Here is a 12836-nt window from a genome sequence, read left to right as displayed (position 1 = left end):
TTTCTTTCATTTTATATATATATTTTCAATTAAAGTTAATTGATTACAAGGAATGTTACATTAAAAAACATTAAAAAAAAACATGAGTTTCCCACATAACTTACTCCCCACCCCATCACATCATTTTTGTAAATTGTATTTTTTTGAAGATAAATACATCACACAAAAAAATGTAACATTAAAAAATATAAGAAGTTCCTGTATACCCCTCAAACTCACTCCTCCTACACCAAACTCCCTCATCATTGTGGCACACTCATCACACTCAGTGAACACACTTTGGGGCACTGCTTCACTACAAAGATAATAGTTTATCCCATAGTTCATATTCTCCCCCAGTACATACAGTAGGTTATGGTAGGATATATGAAGTTCAGCATCTGACCCTGCAATATCATTAAGGACAACTCAAAATCCCCAAAATGCCTGCACATCACATCTCTTCTTCCCTCTCCCTGCCCTCAGCAACTACTATGTCCACATTCTCTAAATTGATGCTAAAATTTCATCTATTACTCATCACACTAGTTTTGTAGTAGAATGTCAGTGAGTCCACTCTAATCCATATTTTATTCCTCCATTCTGTGGCCCCTGGGATAGTGATGTCCTCTCCACTTCTAGAACAAGAGGGTGCTTAGATTCCACATGGGTGATGGATGCAATTCCTCTGCTTATAGTTAAAGACACTCTTGATTCCCTGTTGTGGTGGTTGACCATCTTCACCTCACTATGAGTTGACTTGCGTAAGACCAATGAACCAGAGAGTAGGAATTGCCACTCTGCTGAGGCTCAGGGCCAGCTAGCCATGGGTAGTCTAGATATTCAAGTCTTCTGAGTATGGACCATCTCTTTTACCAACCACAGGTTCAGTAAAAGTGACAGAAGATGCATGTGTAGAAAAGGCACATCTGAGTCCAACTCCATCACACTCAGGTGCACAAATTCCAAAGTAGGGCCCTCTGACATGGCACAAAGCTCCAAATGCCATGACTATAGACCCTATGGATCTCTGTAGCCTTCAGGAGAACCAGTATGTAGGGTTGTAACTACTTTGGCTTTTTCTGGGGTCCTGCTGAGGTGTGTGTAATGGTGACCCCTCTGGTGACCTCCTGATCCTTTTTGGAAGACCTTTAGCCATATCAACTCATTTGTCTTTGCCATTTCCCCCTTTTATTCAAGGTCAAAGAGCAGTTTTTAACACTTGATCCAACATGTAGGCTAAGATATTCTGCAGATCTGATTGACCCTTTTATTCGAGATCTCTTTCTAGCTGCTTCTAAAAATATGAACACTTCATGAATTTGCATGTTATCCTTTTGTAGGGGCCATGCTAATCTTCTCTGAATCATTCCAACTTTAGTATATGTGTTGCTGAAGTGAGCACCCCTTTTTTCTTTTCTTTTTTCCGTTCTGTATCCCTTTTTCTATTAGGTGCTGCAGGCAGTGTTTCTTGTTTGCTGTGTTTCCTCATCCTCTATATCCTCTTTTATGTGCATACTGATTTAGGCTACCAATGCTATCCCCTTTTCTTTACATCTATCTCTCTTCCATCTCCTGTTGTTTCTCTCATATTCCACCTCTTTTGTTCAGCCCCAATTTTTCTGACTTTTATTGCTAACACCTCTAGTTTGGTTTCTATCTTTTATTCACTCTTTATGTTATTGTTTTTTCTTTTCTCTTTTCCTTTCCCCTGACAATACTGGCCTTCTAATTGATACTATATTCCCCATGTTCAGTTTCCCATCTAATTGTAGGTATTCCACTTTTTATTTTTATAAATCTACACAGCTTACACGAGTATAATATTCATTCCCGTAGGTATCACATGGTTCTTCTGCCTACACTTACTATCAATACAACTGTTATACATTTTCTTTTCTAACCTCTTTTGCATTCTCTGGCCATAATATTTTCCTTCAAGAGAATTTAGACAACAACAAGGAAATAGAATAAGAAGAACAAAGTGTCAAAGAGAAGACTTAATACACAGATAAAAACAGCACCTAAATAAACCCCTTGACTAGATGGAGAAGCTAATCAACTAAGAAACCCCATCAACATAAAAGGAATGACCAGACAGCAACAAAAATTACAAACCATACCAATAATCAAGAAAACATGGCCCAATCCAATGAACAAACTAAAAATCAGGAATAGGAGTAGACCATCGAACAACTAATCAAAACTCTCAAAACAAATATCATGGGCCTATTTAATGAAGTGAAGCAAGAGTTTAAGAACATTATGCAAACACTTGGAAAGCATGCAGAGGAAATTGTAAACATATGCAAAAAGATAATGGATATGATGGTGATGAAAGGCACAATCCAAGAAATCAAAATACACTCTCGGATGTGGACTTGGCTCAATGGATAGAGCATCTGCCTACCACATGGGAGATCGATGGTTCAAATCCAGGGCCTCCTTGACCCATGTGGAAGTGGCCCACATGCAGTGCTGATGCACATAAGGAGTGCCATGCTATGCAAGGGCGTTTTCCATGTAGTGGAGCCCCATATGCAAGTAGTGCACCCTGTAAGGAGAGCTGCTGACCATGATAGAATGTTCAGCCTACCTGGGCATGGCGCCACACACACACAGACCTGATGCAGCAAGATGATGCAACAGATAGAGACACAGATTCCTGGTGCTGCTGACAAAAATAGAAGTGGACACAGAAGAACACACAACAAATGGACACAGAACAGACAACTGGGGCATGGGGGGAAAGGGAGAGAATTAAATAAAAATAAATCTTAAAAAAAAAAACTCTCAGCAAATAACAGCTGATTTGAAGAATCAGAAGAAAGAACCAGTGATGTCAAAGACAGTATACCTGAGATCAAATAGATTGTAGAACTGATTGATAAAAAGACAGAGAAAATCCAGGAGGGATTTAGGGACCTAAATGACAACACAAAATGCACAGATATATACATTATAGGCATCCAAGAAGGAGAAAAGAAGGGAAAGAACACACAAAGGGTATTGGAGGAGATAATGTCTGGATACTTCCAAAACCTAATGAGGGATATGGAAGTATATGTCCAGGAAGCACAACACACCCAAAAAATCATAAATCCCAACAGGCCTACCCTAAGACATATACTTGTCAAATTATCCAATATGCTCAAGACAAAGAGAAAATACCGAAGTCAACAAAAATTTAAAAAAAGAGAAACATCACATACAAGGTAAGCTCAATAACATTAGGTGTTGATTTCTTATCCAAAATCATAGAAGCAAGAAGGCAGTGGTATGACATAATCAAATACTAAAGAAAAGAATTTCCAGCCAAGAATACTCTATCCAGCAAAGCTGGCATTCAAAAATGACAGACAGTTAACAATATTCACAGATAAACAGAAACTAACAAAGTATGCCAGTAAGAAACCTGTCCTTCAAGAAACACTAAAGGGAGCTCTGCAGGATGAAAGAAAAAACAGGAGAGACAGAGTTGTAGGAGAGTGTAAGAACAACTAAAAACACAAAAATAGAAAGAGAAAAAAACATATCCAAAGAAATATGGATAATATGTTACTCCCTTTAGAGTAATAATAATGACTGTCAATGGAATAAACTCATCTGTCAAGAGACACAGATTGGAAGAATGAATAAGGAAATATAACTCACCTATATGCTGTCTACAAGAAACCCATCTTAGACCCAAGGATTCAAGGAGGTTGAAAGTGAATGGCAGGTAAACAACCTTACAAGCAAACAATAAACAAAAAAGGTCCAGAGTAGCTATATTAATATCCGACAAAATATAGACTTTAAAAGAAAATCAGTCTGAGAGACAAAGATAGATACTACATATTATTGAAAGGGGTAATCTTTCAGGAAGAAAGAATGAACATAAACATTTATTCTCCTAACCATAGCGCATCAAAATACATGAGGCAAACACTGGAAAAACTGAGTGGAGGAATAGATTTATAACTACAATTATAGTGGGGAATTTAATACACCACTATCACCATTGGACAGAACATCTCAACAGAGAAACAATAAAGAAACAAAGACTTGGAATAATATATTAGAGGAGGTGGGCCTAATAAACATATACAGAACATTACACCAAATACAGTAGGATATACATTCTTGTCAAGCACTCATGAATCATTGTCCAAGATGGGACACATGCTAGGCCACAGAGAAAGTCTCAAGGAAATCAGAAAGATTGAAGTCATACAAAATAATTTCTCTGACCACAGTAGAGGGAAACTGGAGATCTGTAAGGACCATAGACTCAGATTAGGCACCAAGATATGGAAGCTAAGAAACACACTGTTAGACAAACAGTGGGTGAAGGAGAATATCTCAAAAGAAATCAGTAACTACCTTGAAAGTAATGAAAATCAGAAACTACCTTGAAAGTAATGAAAATCACAACACAACATATCAAAACTTATGGGATGCAGCAAAAGTTGTTCTGAGAGGAAAATTAATAGGCATAAATTCATATATCAAAACGGAAGAAGGAGCTAAAATTAAAGACCTAACTGCACACAATGGAGAAATTATTTTTAAAAAATAGAAAAAAAAAAAACTAACTGCAAAGGAAGAAGGAAGAAAGAAGTAACAAAGATCAGAGCAGAACTAAATGAAATAGAAAATAAGAAAGCACTAGAAATAATAAACAAAACAAAGAGCTGTTTCTTTGAGAAGATCAATAAAATTGACAAAACCTTAGCTAGACTAACAAAGAAAAAAAGTGAGATGATGCAAATACACAAAATAGGAAATGAGAATGAGGATATCACCGTTGACCCAAAAGAAATAAAGACTATCATAAAAGGATACTTTGAAAACTGTATGCCAATAAGAAGGAAAATTTAGAGGAAATGGACAAATTCCTAGAAACACATAAGCAGCCTGCATTGACAAATGAAGGAATTGATGATCCCAGCAAGCCAATCACAAGTAGAGAGAGAGAAACAGTCACTAAAACCTCCCAGCTAGGAAGAGCTTTGGGCCAGATGGCTTCACAGTTGAGATCTACTAAACATGCCAGAAAGGACTAACGCCTATGTTGTCTAAACTCTCAAAAAATGGAAATAGAAAGAACAGTGTCCAACTCAGTCTATGATGCCAACATTGCCCTAAAACCAAAGCTCAACCAAGACACAAGAAAGGAAAATTGCAGTCCAACCCCTCTAAGGATCCTAGATGTGAAATCTTCAACAAAATACTTACTAATCATGTTCAACAACACATTAAATGAATTAAACTCCATGACCAAGTGGGTTTCATCCCTGTTATTCAAGGATGCTTCAGCATAAGAAAATCATTAAATGTAATGCACCACATAAATAGAAGGAAAAAAATTACATGATCATATCTACAGACCCAGAAAAAAAAACATTTTGACAAAATACAGCACCTTTTCTTGATGAAAGCACTGCGGAAGATAGGAATAGAAGGAAACTGTCTGAACATGATAAAGGGTAGATATGAAAAACCCATAGCTACCATCAATTACAATAGTAAATTCTGACATCTTTCCTCCTAAAACCAGGAACAAGAAAAAGATGCCCACTATTATACCTCCTATTTAACATTGTGTTAGAAGTGCTTGCTCATGCACTGAGGTAAGGTCAGATATAAAAGTCATTCAAATAGGAAAGAACAAAGTCAAAATTTCTCTGTTTGCAGATGACATGATCCTAAACATTGAAAGCACTGAGAGATCTCCAAGAAAACTTCTAGAAATTATAAATGAGTTTAGTCATGTGTCATGTTATAAGAGCAATATGCAAAAATCACTAGCATTTCTGTACACCAGTAATGAGCAATCTGAGGAGGAAATTCAAGAAACAAATACCATTTAATGTAGTAAATAAAAAAAATCATGTACCTTGGAATAAATTTAATTAAAGACATAAAAGTCGTACGCACAAGAAGCTACACAATACTGTTAAAAGAAATCAAAGAAGACTTACATAAATGGAAGAATATTCCCTGTTCATGGATAGGAAGACTAAATATCATTAAGATATCTATCATATCCAAACTGATCTACAGATTTAATGCAATACCAATAAAAATCAACACAGCATTATTTAAAGATCCTGAAAAACTAACAATGAGATTTATTTGGAAAAGAAAGAGGCCCCAAATAGCCAAAGACATAATGAAAAAGAAAAATGAAAATGAAATTGGAGCAATTATACTACCTGTCTTTAAAATATACTACAAAGTGACAGTAGTCAAAACAGCATGGTATTGACATACAGGCCAATGGAATTAATTGAGAGTTCTGATATAGATCCTATATACACATTCATCTCATATTTGGTAATGCCACCGAGCCCACTCACCTGGGAGAGAATGACCTCATCAACAAATAGTGCTTGGAAAACTGGATATGCCAAAGAATGAAAGAGGATTACCATCACACACCTGACACAAAAATCAACTCAAGATGGATTAAAGACCTAAATATAAGAGCCAAGGCCTTAAAGATCTTTGAAAAGAATGTAGGAAAGCATCTACAGGACATTGCAATAAGAAATGGCTTCATGAACTTCACACCAAGGGCACGAAGAGCAAAAGAACAAGTAGATAAATGGAGCCACCTGAAAATTAAAGCCTTTTGCACCTCAAAGGAGTTTGTCAAGAAAGTGAAAAGGCAGTCTACCCAATGGGAGGAAATATTTGGTAACCATATACTGGTAGGAGACTAAAAGCTTATATATATAAACAAACTCTATTATCTCAAAAATAAAAAGAAAAACAACTCATTTAAAAAATGGGCAAGATATTTGAACAAATGCTTTTCCAAGGAAGAGATACAAATGGCTAAAAAGCACATGAAAGGATGCTCAAAATCACTAGCTGTTAGGGAAATGCAAATCAAAGCTACAATGAAATACCGTCTAACACAACTTACACTGCCGGCTATTACAAAAACAGAAAACTACAAGTGTTAGAGAGGATGTGGAGGAATGGGAACAGTCATCCACTCCTGGTGGGAATGCAGAGGGATCCAGCCATTCTGGAGGACAGTTTGGCAATTCCTCAAAGAACTAGCTGGAGATTTACCACATGACCCAGCAATTCCACTCCTGGGTATATATCCAGAAGAACTGAAAACAAGAACACAAACTGATATGTGCACCCCAATGTTCACAGCAGCATTATTCACTATTGCCAAAATTTGGAATCAACCAAAATGCCCATCAACAGGTGAATGGATAAACAAATTGTGATATACTACTGGAATACTACTCAGCTCTTGGAAGGAATACAGTACAAAAACTTGCAATAATGTGGATGGATCTTGAGGACATTATGTTGAGTGAAGCAAGCCATGCCTTGAAGGACAAATATGACATGACTTCTCTGTAATGAAGTAAGCAAACCAAACTGTCTCAGGAGCTAGAGACTGGAAGATAGGCTTACAGGAAATTGGTGGTGGGGGTGGGGAGAGAGGAAGGTTGTGAACTGATTCCTACATGGGTGAAATCTATGATAAAGTGGAGGTAAATAAAGGGAAGAGTTAAAATGGGGGCATAGGGATTCTATTGGGTGGGGCTTGGCAGGTTTGAGGGGCCTAGAGTTAGGAGAATGTGTCATATGGCCCAAGGAATTAGGGGAAAGGTGGGGAGAGCAGATGAACATGGGAGATTGTCGAGTATGTTGTTAAAATTATAATGTTGATAAAACTCTTTAGAAAATATAAGGAAGGATTACTTGTTTAAGATACTTAATGGGGTCTTCTGGCACAGAGGTAGGCTGCTAAGGAGTTTGTGAGTGTTTATCTTGTCATAATGTGTTATATCTTTGGGTAGAGACCTATACTATAAGTGGGAAGGTGTACTCCTATCCTGGGGAGGCCTGATCTTCTCAAACAGAGGGAAAGGTTTTTCAAGAGAGAATTGGTGGCTCCCAATGTGGGAGGACAGTCTAGTATGTCAAACATTGCTACAATTATCTGTGAATGTGGTCCCACAAGCAGTCAAGTTTGGTTGTCAATGTGGGCTCTGAGGGGAGGTGCAGAGAGGAACAGAATAGATGGAAGCTGGGGTAACTGGGTGGCAATGGAAATGTTCCACAAGACTGTGCAATGATGGCTATAGGTCATGTTAAATTTTACCAAAAGTATATAAAAATGTATAGTCTAAAATTTAAATCATAATATAAGCCATAATATAGCTAAATTTTAGATAAGTGTACAGTCTAAAATATAATCAATGATGTAAACCAAAACGTAAGCCAAAATGGAACCATGTTTGGTAGCTATCTTTCAATATCATTATATCAGCTGCAGTAAATAAAATATGAACATGTAAACACATCATTGCTGGGGAAAGGATAAGTGTTTGATGTTGGATATATGTGAGTCTCCTATATTGTATATGTGACTGAAATTGATCTAAAACTTTTTTGAAGAAAAAATTAAAAATTAAGAAGTAAAAGTGTGGGCAGCAGTGGGCCTCTGGGAGGGTCGACGCGGATGGCCAGGTGGGCTCTCTGGACGGGGGCTGCCTCACGGCCGAAGGAGAGGAGGGGGGTCGGCACGAAGCCGTTGGGCCCTCGCTCTCTCTGCTCAGGCACGGGGGACGCGCGGTGCAAGCAAGAACACCACGGAGACAAGGTCTGGGCACAAGTCTGCTTTATTGTAGAAGGGGACATGGTTTTATAGGGTCTAGGGATATGTAAAGGGACTTGATTGGTGCCGGCGGGTGCTGTTGCTTGTGTAGACGGTTATTGGACAGTAGGTGGTTACTGGACAGTAGGCGGTTACTGGACAGTAAGCTGGCTAAGGGGTTAGGAGCAAGGGAGGGGAAGGGGAAAGTGTGGGCTGTATAGATAACGGCTAGGCGGAAGACAGAGAAGGGGAGAAGGAGGGGCAGCGCCGGCTGCCAATACTGGGTGGGAAGGAGACGGGGACAAAAAAGGATGTAGACACTGAGGGAGGGATGAATGAAAATTCCTTGCCAATGTACACACAGGGCAACCCCTGTACAATGATGAAAGGCAAAATGTCAAAAACAAAGTGTTATGACATTTTTCATTTTTTACTACTTCAATTTATTTTTTACTTTAATTTAGTTTTCTGAATTAATATCTATTCCATTTCTAACCTTTAATTCTATCATTACTATTTCATTGTCCTACTAATTGAATCTGGCAATATATTAGCTTTCATTTTTGAAGAAATTTTGGACCACAGAATGGTTGAACTATGGCAAGAGAGGAACCCTGGTGGGGGGTGCTATTGATGGTGGACACATGGTTGGGATGGAGTTCTCCAGGACATGTATATAGGGTATATAAAAATGTTCTGATATTTATTGGTAATTTTCATAGTAGAGTTTACAAATACAACTGAAGAAGTGCTGAGTTTCCAGCTAGGGGAGCTCTGTCACATTCCCCAATGAAACAGGAACAATGCCCCAAGTGCAAGGGCAAAGACCAGTGAGGGAGGATGGTCCAGTGATGAGCCCTTGATGCTGATGACTGTGCATATGAGCCTGTGTGTCTATAATTCCAACTAGGCCTAGTGGGGCATTGAGCCTATAATTACCTCCTCAGAGCCTCATGTTGCTCAAATATGGTCACTCTCTAAGCAAACTCAGCATGCAATCCAATACCTTCCCCCTAGTGTGGGACATGACTCCTGCAGATCAACCTCCCTGGTGCCAAGGGATTACTATTAATCACCAGCCAGTGATGCAACTAGAAAAAGATCTTGCATAAAAGGGGAAAATGGTAAAGACAAATGAATTTATATTGTTAAGATACTTCAAAAAGAGTCAGAAGGTCAACAGAGGAGTCGCACTTACGCATGTCTCAGCAGGATCCCAGAAACAGCCAAAGTAGATGCAATACCAGGTACTGGTGCTCCTGAGGGCTACAGAGACACATGGGTTCTACAGTGATGGCAGATGAATCTGGAGTTCAGTGCCTTGTTGGTGGGCTGTACTTTGGAATTTGTGCTCCTGAGTGTGATGAAGTTGGACTCAGATGTGACCTTTCTACACATGCCTCTTCTGTCACTTTTACTGAACTTGTGGTTAGTTCTGGTTTGGTGTATACACAAGAGATTTGAATCTCTGGACTGGCATGTGCCAGCTCTACCCTGAGCCTCAGTGTAGTTGCAACACCTACTCTTGGTTTTCTTGGACTTACCCAGACCAGCTAACAGGGAGGTGAAGATGGTTAACCACCACAGCAGGGAACCAACAGTGCCTACAACTGCAAACAAGAGAATCACATCCATCAGCCTTGTGGGATCTAAGTCCCTCTTGATTTAGAGGTGCAGTGGACATAAACATCCCAGGATCCACAGGATGGAGGAATAAAATATGGATTAGATTGGATTTACTTGTATTCTACTACAGTACTATTGTTAATGGCAGAAATTGTATCATTGACACGGAAACAGTGGCCACTGTAGTTGCTGAGCACAAGAAGAGGGAAGAAGAGTTGTGAAGTGGGGGCATTTTCTATACTTGAAGTTTCGTAAATGAAATTGCATGGTCAGATGTAGGACATTAGACATCCTACCATAATCCACTGACTGAACTAGGGGAGAGCGTATTCTACAAGTAAACTATAATCCAAGTGGTGCAGCAGTGCTCCAAAATGTATTTACCAAATGCAATGAATGTGCCACAATGATGAAAGAGGTAGTTGATGTGGGGGGAGTGGGCAGTTGAACATATGGGAACCTCATATTTTTTAATGTAAATTTTTTTTTGTGATCTATATTTTTTAAAAAAATACAATTAAAAATAACTTTATAAAAAAGCATCCCATCACAGAAGGAAATGTGACTCAAGTGATTGAGCTCCTGCCTACCTCATGAGAGGTCCTGGGTTCTCTGCCTCCTGCTGCCAAAAGGGAAACGAGTGCCAGAGAGAGCAGACAGAAAATGGGCACAGACAACAGACATCAAAGGTAAGCATTGAGTGGGGAGAATAAATTAATAAAAGAAATCTTAAAAAAGAAAGCTTTCCATCACAAATGAGAGAACTTTCCCTGGTAGTACAGCCCTCCAAGTCTTCATCCTGTAGACCAGTTTTGTCACATTCCAGCAGCTGCCTCTCTTCTGAAGACACACTCACATGCAGAAATTTGTCACAAAATCTGAGATACAGAGAGAAAGTTTGGAGACACTTAATGTGCAAATAAACACAGTCATTAATGAAAGATTTCATAGAAATAAAATGAAGATGGAGAGATTGACACAGAAAAGCACACATAGAAAGAGAGAACAACATAGGTACTAGAAAATACATTTTAAAGAGAACAGCTCAATGAGACCTATGTCATTGAGGACTTCTGGTAAATGTACCAGTTATCCACTGATACTGATAAAAAATATTTTAAAAACAACCATCCCCTGGATTTGGGCCTAAGGGCAAGCAGAAAATATAGAAATATCTACTCAAAAGCTCTACTAAAATTCTGTAAGACATCTAGCGGTGTGCTTCGTCAAAAATTTTTTGATTTTAAAGAAACTTCAGATTACATAAATGTTACATAAGAAATATATTACATTCCCATATGCCCCAGTTCCTCCCCCTCCCACACTTTACCACATTAACAACATCCTTCATTAGTGTGGTGCACTTGTTACAATTGATGAACATATTTTGAATCATTGCCACTAACCATAGATTAAAGTTAACATTGTTAGTTGACACTCTGACCCAAGCAATTTTGTAAGTTATGACAAAATACATAAGGGCCTGTATCCATCCTTACAACATTATACAGGACAATACCAATGTCCCAAAAATGCCCCCATATTACACCTACTTTTCCCTTTCCCGCTCCTCAGAACCTCCAGGGGCCACTGCCTCCATATCAGTGACAAAAGTTCTTCCATTGCTAAAATAACAATAAGTTTAGAGTAGAATAATAGTAAGTATACTTTCGACCACTCTTCATTCCCTAATCTTAAGGATTTGGGGATGGTGATGCCCACTGTGCCTCCAGTTGAGAAGTTGTATAAATCCCATGAAACTTTGTTTGCAGTTGCAGCACACAATAACTGAAAGAATATCAAATTTTCATCCTGGGGAATTCTGTTACATTCGCTCATGGGTCAGCAAGAATGCCCCAAGTACAGATGTGGTGTGTAGTGAAGGATTATCTGTTGATAGACCCTTGATATTGTTTATTGTACTTATGAACCTTGTCTTTTGAATTTGAAACTTATGCTAGTATTATGTGTTGCCTAATATTTGCCTCCAGAGGCCCTCCTTTTTGCTCAAATGTGGTCTCCTTTTAAGCCAAACTCAGCAGATAAAAACATTACTTTCCTGCCAGCATGGGATACGACTCCCAGGTATGAGCCTCCCTGGTCAAAGGGATTATTATCAAGCGCCAACTAGAGAGGTGCCTTTTTTTTCCCTTAAGATTTATTTATTATTTCTCTCGCCTTCCCTTCCGCATCCCCCCCAATGGTCTTCCCTCTGTGTCCATTCACTGTGTCTTCTTCTGTGTCTGCTTCTACCCTTGTTAGTGGCACTGGGAATCTGTGTCTCTTTTTATTGCATCATCTTGCTGCATCAGCTCTCTGTGTGTGCAGTACCACTCCTGGGCTTTTAAACCAATACCAATACCACTTGTTATCCTTGATTCCTACCTTCCCAACCCAGGTCAGTAAGGCAGTCTCCACTCCAGATTGCAGCTTCCTCTCTGCCCATCTCAGCCAGTGGGCTTTCTTCCAAGAAGGAAAAAAGATTTGAGAATTTCTGATCTTGATTCACTACCACTGAGGCTAAATACTCTCAAATATTGGGGGCACCTTGTCCACCAGTCTCCTATTTGTGGAAAAGAGATTTTCCATTTTAAGTGGTGTGCTGAGATACCCA

The 12836-nt window shown here is 38.8% G+C and overlaps 1 non-coding gene across 1 annotated transcript; it reads right to left on the bottom strand.

Moving 5' to 3' along the window:
* Positions 1-1277: 1277 nt before the first annotated feature.
* On the bottom strand, positions 1278-1384 carry LOC139438430 (U6 spliceosomal RNA). The gene has a single exon (XR_011648105.1). It is a non-coding gene; the product is annotated as a U6 spliceosomal RNA (small nuclear RNA).
* Between the last annotated feature and the right edge of the window lie 11452 nt (positions 1385-12836).

Source organism: Dasypus novemcinctus, chromosome Y (genome assembly GCF_030445035.2).
Source record: "Dasypus novemcinctus isolate mDasNov1 chromosome Y, mDasNov1.1.hap2, whole genome shotgun sequence".
Classification (NCBI taxonomy): domain Eukaryota; kingdom Metazoa; phylum Chordata; class Mammalia; order Cingulata; family Dasypodidae; genus Dasypus; species Dasypus novemcinctus.
This window is presented reverse-complemented; position numbering and strand designations above follow the sequence as displayed.